This window comes from Brachycentrus maculatus, unplaced genomic scaffold (assembly GCF_059751285.1).
Source record: "Brachycentrus maculatus isolate JH-2025_06_01 unplaced genomic scaffold, ASM5975128v1 h1tg000479l, whole genome shotgun sequence".
In the NCBI taxonomy this organism is placed as follows: Eukaryota; Metazoa; Arthropoda; class Insecta; order Trichoptera; family Brachycentridae; genus Brachycentrus; species Brachycentrus maculatus.
The window spans coordinates 103,224-116,313 of record NW_028281226.1 but is presented as its reverse complement, the minus strand read 5'-3'; the positions used below and the strand labels follow the sequence as shown (position 1 = coordinate 116,313).

At 30.6% G+C, this 13,090-nt stretch overlaps 1 protein-coding gene across 1 annotated transcript in view; it reads left to right on the top strand.

Moving 5' to 3' along the window:
* The first annotated feature begins 840 nt into the window (after positions 1 to 840).
* The window catches only part of LOC148302095 (uncharacterized), a 102,433-nt gene continuing 90,183 nt past the window's right edge, over positions 841 to 13,090 (top strand). Inside the window, exon 1 of the mRNA XM_088272171.1 lies at positions 841 to 1,031. The gene's annotated coding sequence lies outside the window, so the exon portion shown is untranslated. The remainder of the gene's footprint in view (positions 1,032 to 13,090) is intronic.

The following is a 13,090-nucleotide window of genomic DNA, read 5'->3' as shown; positions in this document are numbered from 1 at the left end:
TATACTACAAAAAACTCACATTCCACGATAAAAACGTCGCTCTTTATTTCATATCCAGTGAAAAATACGAAAAATTCAGGAAATGCATTATGGTAATTTTCCTTTTAAAGTGACTTGTAACAAAAGCTTCAGAATAAAATTTTGTAGGCGCGCACAAAAAACCCCATCTCCGCGAGATGAATGGTAGGCAATGAATAAAACGGAGTTTTTTGGAGAAAATAATGATTGAAACTATTACATAAAGGAAAACCCATTACCAGGAATATCTCATCCCTTTCTCCCACCCTTTATTAAATAACTTTTTAGAAATCAATTTATGAAAACAATTATTCAATTTGTCTCCTTTAGACAGTGAAATTCAATTCTCCAACAAAAAGCCTTTGTTTCTTGCGCAAATTGTTCGTTGTATTCGAAATAAATCTTTTAAAGAAAGGCGATTTTTATGCTACCCAAATCATTTGTAGTGAGATAATCTAGATTAAGGATAACGCGCGGAATTGTTTTCCCGAAAAAAATCACCCAGTTGTGCAATTTAGTAAAAGAAATCTTGCAAAAATACGACGCTTTCAATTTAAACGTAAATATAGAATATTCCTTTTTTTAGACATTAATTTTATTCACCTCAATCAAACTTTCAACGCGTATGCTTTGGTAACAATAATATCATTAGAATTTTCAGCAAATTAGGCACGTAATCAAAATATCCTATCATTTGTTACAACCACTAGATTTTTTTCAATGAAAATTTGCCCTTTTTCTTATGTGGCTTTGCGTTACTTGCCATTTTGTAGTACGTAATGCCTTCGCTACCCCTAACAATATTCAGTCGTTGACAAAACGTGACGCAGTGAGGATGTGCTGTACCACTTTCCCGACCGAAGAAAAGTTTTCGCGCGCTCTCACATTTTGCGATCTCAAATATTTGAATTATTAGAACATTTACATCAACAGTTTGTTTTTCAGTTACTTATTTTTTTAAAGAACTTTGAAGGTGAAAGAGGAGTCAACTTGTTATTGGATTTTTCTTAAAGGTATGTTAATTTTGATTTTATTTTAATGGTGTTATTTGAGAATACAATAAAATTTATCGAGTTACTACAAAATATGATCACAAAAAAATACACCCAAAAATGATTTTTTTATTATTTTGAGTAATTTTATATTTTTATTTACAAGATAATTTTTTTGTTTGACACTTTGAGTCATTCCAATTTATTAAAATTTATTAAAAATTATGTCAAGTTCTATAAAATGCTATTTTTTAAATGTAAACATATATTTAATATTAAATGAAATATAAATTACGAACTTAAATTTATGATTATAAAAAAAATATTTTTATATATCCAAAAAAAATTCTTGTCAAAAAATTTTACGGATTATTTTTCCTAAGGATTCAATTAATGAAACCATAATTATACATTATTTTTGCATAAAATATGAAAATGCCAATCTCTATTATGTATTGTTCTCTGCGTTTGGCTACCATGCTGGTAGTCACGGGTTTAATACCCAGGGGGGGTTAAAATAATGTTATTTTTTTTACACTATTTTATTACTCTAATATTATTACCCTGGACTAGTACCTAAAGCGTAAGTCTGATCACGTAACCATCAAACAACCAACTTTACATTTCATCAACTTGATACAGTGACCTATGCACCATCAGATGTGGATGAGGGTAAGAAGAAGAAGAAGAAGACTTTTGAACTAATAGTTTCGGGAAAGCTGCACTCTACATTCATATGTGATTTAAAACTAAAATCTTAAGTATACATTAAAGCCGATACGTGAGTATTTTTTAAACTAAGCTTTGTGTTAACACAAGTGCTGTTAATTTCGATAGATGACGCTGCCATTGCGGTGAAAACAACCGGCTGCGTGAAAAGCCGCATGTATTTCCGCGCACATTTTTTAAATATATTCGTATATTGAAATTTGGCGAATATATATAATTTATTATTTTCTTTACTCCCTACTTTTCAATAATTTTCTTTTAAAACCCATATATTAATTTTATGAAAAACATATTATTTCAGTACAAAATCGGTATTTTAAGCAAAAAATGCGCTTACGTTAAATGTTATCTGGGTTTTAAGACAATTAAGTTGGGGGCTCTTGATTATTCTCACTTAAACGCCTATTGAGGGTTAAAGTGTTCCATTTATCAGTCCAAACTTTCACATAATAATAATAATAATAAACCCTTATACGCACCCCAATGGTGCATAGGGCACTGCGTCATATAAACGCAGTGTTATCTTGATCGTTTACACATGAAGGAAAGGTGATCAGCCCTCCACCTCAAGTACCAGTCCAGGGTAATATTGAATAAATATTACAGTGAAAATTCACTCTGGGAATCGAACCCGGGTCCTTCAGAACGGTAGCCGAGCGTGCTGACCATTACACTACGGAGGCGGACGTAACTTTCACAAATTATGAAAAACCTTCACAAATTATGAAATATTTCAAAGTGGTTTTTTTTCTATACAAACTTCTGGAACATTGAATGATGGAATCAGTTACATCACCAGCCGGTTATTTATTTATATTGAATAACCGAGTATGTAATTATTTTTTAACGTTAGTTGGTAAAAGAACATCATTATTTTTTTATTCGCCGGGTGTGAGTAAGTTAACAAATGCACTATGGAAACTTTCAAGTATAACTTTACAAATAATGAAGAAGGATATTTGCGAGTGAATATCAGTTATAACACTAACGTGATCATTAATTATAATTTAATGGCAAACTAAACGTCAGTTACTCTGTACGCGAAGAGATTGAATTGGTTTACGAACTATGTCATACTACTTCTTGCCCCCACATATGCTCGACAGTTGAAAAAGTGGATAATATTAAATACCCAGGCATTATACTTATAGTAGTTTGAAGTTGAAAGTGCAAATAAGCGCTATGGTTAAAAGAATTACGAAGCTGATTTATATATTTATTAGACTAAGGAATATTCTATCTATAAAACATATAAAAACGGTAAATTATGCTTTAAATCGATTCTGCAGTACGGAATTATAGGCTGGGGAGGAGCTTATAGGACAAATTTAATATCACTCTCAATTATTCAAAAACAGATTGCAATAATAATTCTTAAAAAGCCCAGAGCTCACCATTCAAAATAAGTATTCGAAGAACTTAATGTATCAACAATTGAAGAATTTTTTAATAAAGCCTCTATCTTACGAACTTTTAATGAAAAAACAACTGATGTGAAAAATTCACGTAACTCTAGATTTTCTAATTATTTAATATTACACAGATGTAAAAAACAGCAACATTAAACCATTACATGTGCGTATGTAAAAAAAACTTAAAATCTAAAAACAATTATCAAACCTTTAAAACTAAATTTAAAATACATATTAGACTCACCCCTACCTATACTCCATACCAAGAAATATTTTATTTTAATTTTTAATTTACATTATTTATTTTTAATTTACTTTGTTTATAAAAAATAAAAATTAAATGTTAAACGAACTCCCTCTCTAAACACAAGTATCTTTCTAATTAGAGAGGTGGAAACGTTATATTTAAAATGTTTTGTATAGTAACCAACTATTTTGTATTATTTAAATATGTATTTTGTAAAAAAAAATCAATAATAAAAAAAATGTTGACTTTGAGTACTCAAAATTGCACTTATTTATACAAATAGTGTATCGATTCTGTTTTTATCGTCACCTGTAGGTTATGTTAAATTGATCATTAAGAACGCTAGACGTTATTCCAAAATACTGTTGTGTTAAGTAAGGTTTTTTGTGTGTTATATCACGTTCATTGCGTTGAATATATCATAAACAATCACGAAATGCTGACTAAAGATAAAATTTCAAAATGTCAAAACTATATTAAAAATATGAAATAATATGAAGTTTATTTTTGTAGATGCTAGTAAACATACACTGTTCTCTTTGTATGTCGCATTCACGCGCAATTCATCTTTATTCTCACTTTGAAACAAGCGAGTATAAATATGGGTCGAGTAGAATAATTCTGACTTATTATGAGGAATATGCTCGCCAATTAGACATTCACGATTATTTTATTTACATTGTTTAATTCTTTATATATTTTGATTTAAAATTTGAGTCAAGACTTTAAGGGTATACTTTCAACTACGCAATCATACTATTATGACATTTGACTCATTGTTATCAGCCAAACACGCCTAGCGCTTACTCCGCACGAGGAAAGGTCAGATGTACGCGCCTGGCGTGTACGCCACCACCGTGTTGATAAAAAACTTGATAAATTAAAAAACGCTGTTTGAAATAATAAGTGCAATACTTGATATGATGTTTTTTGAATAAATAACAATAATGATAAGTAATTTTTGTAAATACTCGTATATCAATATGTTAAGAAAACTCAATGAAATGAAAGAAAATTAAAAAAAATGTTAGTCTAGTTTAAAACGGCATGATATCGATTCATTTGAATACAATTTTCTGTCACCAATTTTTACCAATTTTCGTAAATTCATTTTTCAATAAATTTATTCATCACACATCGGATAAATATCACGAAAATTCCATCATCTCTTTATATGTATAGTGAACTACGTTGTGTTGATGAAAAATCTTTTCACATATTATACCACCACAAAGTTCCGTAGAGATTCAGTAGTTTTATAACCGTTTTTCACACCAAAACGCTTGATTTCAGTTTTTCAATCTTTGAACAAAATACAAAACTTTTCTTTTGTCCATACTTTTTTTTAGGAAATCAGAAGCGTTAGCAGAAACAATGTGTAGATATTTCGATCCTAAATATGGTCTTGTTCCCAAACTTTCCATAAAATATGATGAGAACATGAATAAGTTTGAGAAATTTCCATCTTGATACGTAAATAAAATTTTGTTCCCAAAACTTTCCCTCACAACGCAAGAAGAACGGAACGTAACGAAGTTTTCGTATCAGGTTATTTTTTCAATTTAACTTTCACGTGCGCAAATTTAAAACTGATTTTCTATCGCAAACAAAATGCTTTGTTCCTGCCGTAAAATACTATTTTCCCATTTTCTTAATGACTTTTCCATAATTCAATCAAGAAGATTAATGCAACGTTGTAACGAGTATTTAAATGAGTAACTCTCTGCAAGCTAGAACGAACGAAGAATGAAATGATGGAAGTTGTATCGTTATACACGAATTGATATTTTCAAAATCTCCTTAAATTATCCTTGCAAACTACGAATAAGAATGAAATCCACGATGCCAATTTTGCAGTTAGGCATTTTCAGTAAAATCATATTTATTCAAAGATTTTTAATGTTTTTTTTAAAGGAATAACCCTCAAAGCCTCTATTATAGAGGCTTGTCCCCAGGTAGGATAGCAAGATTGGGGAAGGTTTATATGAAAAAATATTTAAAAAATTACCCAGACCATTTAAAATAAACATTTTTTGAGCCTGCGACGCCAGTTTTGCAGTCGAGTAGACTGCGAAACTACTTCACTACGCCACGGGGCAATTTTCATGAACTTTTGTGGCTTATTATTTAATAACGGTATCAAATTGTGGTTAAGTGGGTTCAAGCCCAGAAACTCTGAATTAGAATCCGTGATGCATACCACGGGACCACAACCTGACGATTAATTTCAGATTAGTATTTTGAAAAAAAAAAATAATTGTTTTTAAAAAAATATATATATTTCTTGATGTGATTCTTAAATCATGTAAGTAATAATTTTAAAAAGTATTTTTTATTCAATTGAAAAGATGAAAATGCTACTTCGTTGGCAATATCTATGATTGATAAGTACACTTTAAAGTTTTTTTTACTTGCAGAAACGTTCTTGAACTATTTAAAATACAAGGAGACCCCTGGAAATATAATTTAAAAAAAAAAACTTATTTTGTGACCAATTTCTTATAAGCTATATTTTGATAAAATACTTATTTTTGATGATTTGTTAAGCGCTGTTTTCTTAAAAAAATCGCCTCAAGGGCGCTTAATCACCCAAAAGCTTTATGCTCTTAACGTATGATACTTGACATTTGTCCAAAATTTTGGTCACAAACTCTTTTTAGTCTCAAATTAAAGATTTGCTATAAATAATTCCTGATCCTTAAATCTGGAATATATGACCAAAAATTTGAGCCCACTCATTCAAATGTTGTAAATATGGGCCGTAAAAAAAGAATAATTGAAGAAAAAAAACAAAAACAAAAAAATATTGGATAAAAAACTAAACAATTGCCGGTTGTTTCTCTAAAATAGGAACCTCAGAATTGAGGTAATATGCGGAAAGAGTCCATCAATATATATCAGGGTTGTTGGTTTAATGACCAGTGGGACCATTCCCGAGTGGTCTGAGTTGGAAATAGCGAGAAAGATCTTCTTTAAAATCCGAGAACTTTTTAGTCAGAGAGACTTTAATCTCAACCTGAGACACGAAGAGACATAATAGAGACTTTTAACTCAACGTGAGAATTTAACAGTACTATATTTTTGAGTGTTTGGCCATAACTTTAATAGCTAGATTCTCATCACATAGAGAGTTGAAGGCTATGTTCTGTTGGATAGAAGAATGATCAGATATCCATATGTTTTGAGAGTTTTAAACGAAAATATTTTACATTTTTGACATCTCAACTAAGATGAAGATGAATATGGGAGTCTGGGTATTTACAGATTTTATGACCTATCAAAGATTGGCTAAGTCATTTTATTACATATTTGTAACTTTCACCATTCTACCGATGATTGACAAGCACACTACTCAATTTTTTGTAACTCGTACATTTAATTTAAAGACACTGTACATATTTAAATTAAAGAAACTGTGCATGTGAATTCAGTAGAGCTGTCTATGATTGGAATAGGAATGTTTTTATTTAGCGATATTCCGGCAGTGTCTAATTTTAAATGTAGAATACGATAAATATAGTCCCGGTTACATATTTTATCGATAAACTATAATTTCTTAATAAATTATTTATCGTAATTTTTCATGTTTTTCATTTAAAACCCTTATCCGCACCCCAATGGTGCATAGGGCACTGCATCATATAAACGCAGTGAAAGGTGAAAGCCCTCCGATTAAGGTACCAGTCCAGGGTAATATGGAATAAATGTTAGCGTGAAAAAATCACTAGTATTTATCTCACCTCCCTGGTAATCGAACCCGGGACCTCCAGAACGTAATTTATGTACACAAAATTAAAAATGATTTTATTAGGATTTATTTATTAATATCTCTGTATTTAATAAAAGATATAGATATGTATATGAAGAGGCTAAAGACGATTCGTTTGCTGGTTTAGAATATTCTTGATACACATACTGAGAAATATTTACCATTCTATCCATTGTTGAATAAATTTACTACTTAAACTTCGAGTTTTTTAAAAAGTGGTATTTACCAAGAAAGATAAAAATCACAAATATTTTTTCCTTTAATTCAATAGACTTTAGATACAAGTCTTGAATTCTTACTTGTATGGTGGCCGTTATACTCTCAAGTATTTTCTCCATCCTTTAACATGGTTTCTGCCTCATACAAAACTTTTAGAAAAGAAAAACCTTCTATACTGTATAGCAAGTCAATCAGGCTGTCGAAATTTTCTTCTAGTCCAAACATACCAAATTTCACGGGGAAAAAATAGAAAAACCTGCCGGTAAGATATGAGAAGATCATGCATGATAGCGGTGAATACATAATAAATTAACATAATGTTATTATTTCACGAGGAAAAAAAATGAACTGGAAAGAACGGAAGTTATTTATGACTCGACTTAATGTATTCCATTCGACAAGTACGTTTCACTTTTCACACACAAATTTAAGTGTTGGCATTTATCTGCTTAAATATCATTTTATTTCATTGAATTGTGGTTACACTGTGTATAAATTGATAGCCAATTGATAGTCTTTACAGTGGATGCATCAGAACTTCCAATCAAGATCCGTTAATTTGTTTAGAGTCAGCAAATATCGCTCACTCCTTTCAACAACGTCATATCGCTCACTCCTTTCAAGAACGTCATAAATCAAAAATTGTCAATTTTCAGTTGGGCATGTTTTTGGAATGCTCAGAAAATGTCCTATATCCCAGCAAAAGCGGCATATTTTTAACTTAATATTTACCCGCTACAGGGCACAAAGTATTGTTTTTGCATTTTGAAGAAGAGGTTTTGTATAATATTTTTTTTAAATATACTAAATATTTTTTAAATGGAGAAAAAACCTTCAGGTTTTAACTAAAAAGTTCTGTTGCACAGTAAAAAGTTCAGTAAGTGGCTTGATATTCATTTTTAATACATTGTATTATATTTTTAAACTTTAAAAACGTTCTCCTGAAAAATCAAGTATTTTGATTTATGACGTTCTTGAAAGGAGTGAGCGATATATCGAAAAACTTGATTTTTCAGAAGGCCGTTCTAAAAGTTTAAAAATGTAATAAATTGTATTTAAAATAAATATCAAGCCACTTTTTGAACTTTAAACTATGCAACAGATCATTTTAACCCTGAATGTTTTTTCTCCATTTGAAAAATATTTAGTGTGTATAAAAAAACAATTAAATATACCTTTTCTTCAAAATGCAAAAACAACACTGTGTCGAGTAAATATTAATATTTACTATTAATATTTTTATAATATTTTTATTTTTAAATATTAATATTTTTAACTTAAATTAAAAATATGCCACTTTTGCTGAGAAGTAGTACATTTTCTGGGCATTCCGAAAACATGCACAGCTGAAAATTGATGATTTTTGATATATGACGTTGTTGAAAGGAGTGAGCGATATGAGTGTAGCCACGCATTGTCATGATGGAACACCACTCTCTTTCTGTTGGCCAATTTTGGTCGTTCTTTCTGTATTATTTCATTAAAATGTTCGAGTTGTGCGCAGTACAGGTACCAAGTTGATTATTTTGCTAAATTTCAGCACCTTATAATGGACAGTTCCCTTCCAATCCCACCAATCACTCAACATAACCTTGTTTGTCGATGATCCAGACTTTGAAGTCGTTTTTGGAGGGTCACCAAGCCTTTGACCACGAGTTATTTATTGATTTGGCGTTCAATTTGTAGAACTCCATTTTAATTTATGTAGGTATTAATTTTTAAATCAAACACAGATTTTTTGAGTCTACTAAGTATACTCAATAGATTAAAAAAATCTGTGTTTGATTTAAAAATTAACTTAATTGACTGAAAAAATCTGTGTTTAGTTAAAAAATTAATACATAAATTTGACCATGAGCATTTGATATTCTCGTATTTTACCCACTTTTCATCGCTTATAATGATTCGCATGAAAATGGTTCGATTTCGTTCCGATTTAGTAGCATATCACTGATGATAATTCAGTCAATAAAATTTATTCACGTTAATTCATGTGGCACCCAAACATTTAACATCTTTTTGAAACCTGCTCTTTTCAAATGATTCCAAACTATAATGTGGTTAATGTTTAGTGCTTCCGCTATCTCTTGACAGCTTTTGTGCTGGTATTGCCCCACCAATTGCAAAATTTCATCGTCTTTTTCAGTAACTGACCGACTAGAGCAGGTGCATCTTTGAAAGCAGGGTACTTCGTATACTCAAAACATTCTCGTCGTACACTTCACAAAATTTTCGGCATGTTTTTGCAGCGTTTTTCCTTTTTGTTGTAAACAACCATCATGAAGCGTATTTCTTTAGATATTATACATTTATTTATTGTTTCGGCATTTACTTTGTGGTAGAACATATTCAAATTATTGGAAAAAACACTTTTTTTTTAACACTCGTTTTGGAAGCTTATCTTCCATCTTCAGATCTAAATGTAAATATTATGATATTATACTTATTTTCCAATCAATATATGTAACTTTTTATACAAGCAACAAATTAGGTAACTTTTACGACAAATGCAATCGGAAATGTCATCTTTTAAGCACATGTTTGCTTGAGACAATAGGTTGAGTATTGCCCGATATAAAGGCATCAACACTGGCAACAAATCGCAGATACTTTCAGTATGACATCATGTATTATATATCAAGAGCATACTAAAAAGTCGGAAGTCAAACATATTTTATAACCAAATGCATGTTTTATAAAAATTTCAAATTCAGAAAAAGGTTCTCAAACTAGATTGTAAGTATTCCTCAATTGTTTGTAACCTCCAACTAGATTTAAATTTGAGAAACAAGTTCACAATAAAATTTTCAGAGTTTTAATATACTTATGTCAACTTATTTCAAAATTGTAAACATTGAGTTTGCCAGCTTTCGCTATATGCTAACGATATTTGAACTTTGAAGGATTCGCAGTCGGTTTTTTGTTTATATTTTTCTTGGATATACCAAAGTTTCATAAAATATATTGTTACGCGTATTTTTTTGCATTCAACATCATTATTACACTTTATCGATAGAATGCAACGAAACACATGCCACAATAGATTTAAAAAAATAGTGGGATCTTCCAAGAAAATAAAAATCCTTTAATTTAAAAAAAAATTATGGTGTCAAAAAATTTAATTCAAAATGGAATGATATAATTATAAAGTGCTGCCGAATCAGTTAATAAAATAATTAACAAATATTATTTCATAAAAAAGGAGGATTATATTGGACTAAAAATTATGGCAAAACTCTTTTAAAATCAATGGACTTTTATGTATAAAATTGCTGATAAAATACACTTAAAATAGCTGTTAAAAAGATTTGATTATTTTTAAAGTAAAACTTAGGGTGCCTTAATCCATTTTTGGCATCGCGTATTTCACTTAGAGCTTACGGTTTGAGATAATTATTTTACTTACACCGCTATATATCCTTAAAAAAAGTTGGCTAAACAACCCTGGATTATCGAGTAAAGTAAGCCTTAAAGGCCAAGTGTAAATATAGGGTTACCTCTATTTACATTAATATTTTAGCATTTCATTAAAATAATGTTGCCCTAAAAGTTTGTGAACATTTTCCAGACCAAAGTATCGAGAATGTAATCAAAAACAGAGAAAGTGCGAAGCCTATTTTCATAACCATCCTATCAAGAAATCCTTTGTTGAAGCGTTACAAGCTATCATTGAAACTCCAAATGGGTTAGTAAACTTTGTATTTCATCAAGTTTATATCACGAACCCTACTCGCAAAATACGTAAAGTTCAATAAAGAGTAAATAATCCTTTCCACGGACAATTTGTACATAAATGGCTGGCGGTTGTCGGCACGCCGGTCGCCTTCTTCTTAAATCTGTCGGAAAATGAAAACTTCTCAACAAAAAAGGGTCACAAAATCCTAAAGCTCCCACGAAGCTACATAACAAAGTCCACACAAAGGTTAAAACTTCTCTCTTGTGCCGCGGCTCTGGAACGAACGAAGATATTTCTTCACCCGAATCACACCAACTCCCTTCAAAGGCCGGCAAATTGAATCCAAAAAAGGCACCCCAAATTGTTTTTGTTCATTTCAATTTACTTTTTGATTGAGTCACATTTGAAGTTTGGGAACTGCTGATGAAAAAAGTATTTCAAAGTCATGCGTTGTTTCTCGAGGCGTCGCGTCGGGTTCCTTCGAATTTGTTTGGAAGAGAGTCGGGGAATTGGCTGAGATAAGGAGAGAACTGCTATAATAAAATTGCGGTCTAGAGATAGAATTATCCGTGCGCGTGTCTTTTTAGGGTTTATGTAACAAGCCAAATCAGATAGACACTCAGCAACGAATCATGCATACCCTTTTTAAATTCGGTCAAAAATGCGTGCGCTTTTTCCTTACATTTTAAAACATTTCGTTGTTATGTTCACAAACTCAATTTGAATGTTTTAACAGGTGATTGGTAAATAAATTCAAGTTTTGAATCATTATGATTATCTGTCATCGCATAATTAGCGATATCGGATAATAACGGGTTCATAAATATCGACTGGCGAGCCATGGCGTGTGAATTAACTTTTATCTATTCAATCAATAGTTACAAATTGTACGCCTACCTTTTTTTCATTAACTTAGGTAACGATTGAAAATATAAAACAATTTTTTTTAAATAAAAAATAAAATCAATAATTTACACTAAAACCTATCTTGAAGGCTCCATTTTTCATTCACATAACAAAATTCATATTTTTTTATAAGTAACATAATACTTGAAAGTGGTCAGCTCAGGAGTCAGAATAATCGGCGTAATGTGTATGAGAAGATGTATTAATGTGGAAGAGGCGAAGATTGTATTCAAAGACAGATTGGTGTGGCTTTCTATTCTCTCTGCCCTCCCTTTTTGGGAAGCGGCGTCTTGGTTAGTTTGACATAAGAAGCTCGTCGGATCATCATTGGTTTAGTCATTATTCATGGCGAACACATTTTTTTTTAATATTCACTAATATCGTAGAAAGCAAATAGTTCCTTCATTTTAAAACATGTATATGATTTTTTTACATCCCATGTGGATAAAAAAAGACTTTTCACAAATTGTAAATATAAAAAATTACACAGCGAAGTTAAAAAGATAATATACATACATTAAAGCGTTAATATCTTTTAAACGTAATATGTACAATTTTTTTATGAAGTCAATTTCTTCTTGCAATAATCGTCTTTTGGAAGACTGGACACTTGAACCTTATTTATTTAAAAAAAAAAGTAAATATTTTAAAATTTAAACTAAATTCTAGTCACAGTAAGTATTCATATATACATATATTGTATAAAATAAACATATTTTTCAAAAGTCTTAAAGCGAAATCAGCATATTTATCCCAAATTGAAGCTGACACGAGATGCTGACAATACAAAAGGCAAAATCCTATTTTGCAGCTTTTCTTTGTTGTTGTAATACTCGGTATTATTTAACGAATAAAGTTGCCATATTGCTTTTAGCTTTAAAAGGCTTTAAACTTGTAGGCGTATTTTAATACCGCTGGCTTCAAAGTAAAAAGCCAAAAAACCGTATTAAGTGACTAATATCACTTTCATTTCATAGTGACCTTCTAGCAAGACGCCAGGCTATTAACTTTTCGATTTATTAATAAATGGGCAGAAGACGTTTTAAATTATAAAAAAAAGCTTTCTAACCACGAGCGGAGAAAACCAATCAGATTGACATTACCATAATATTAAAGAACCAA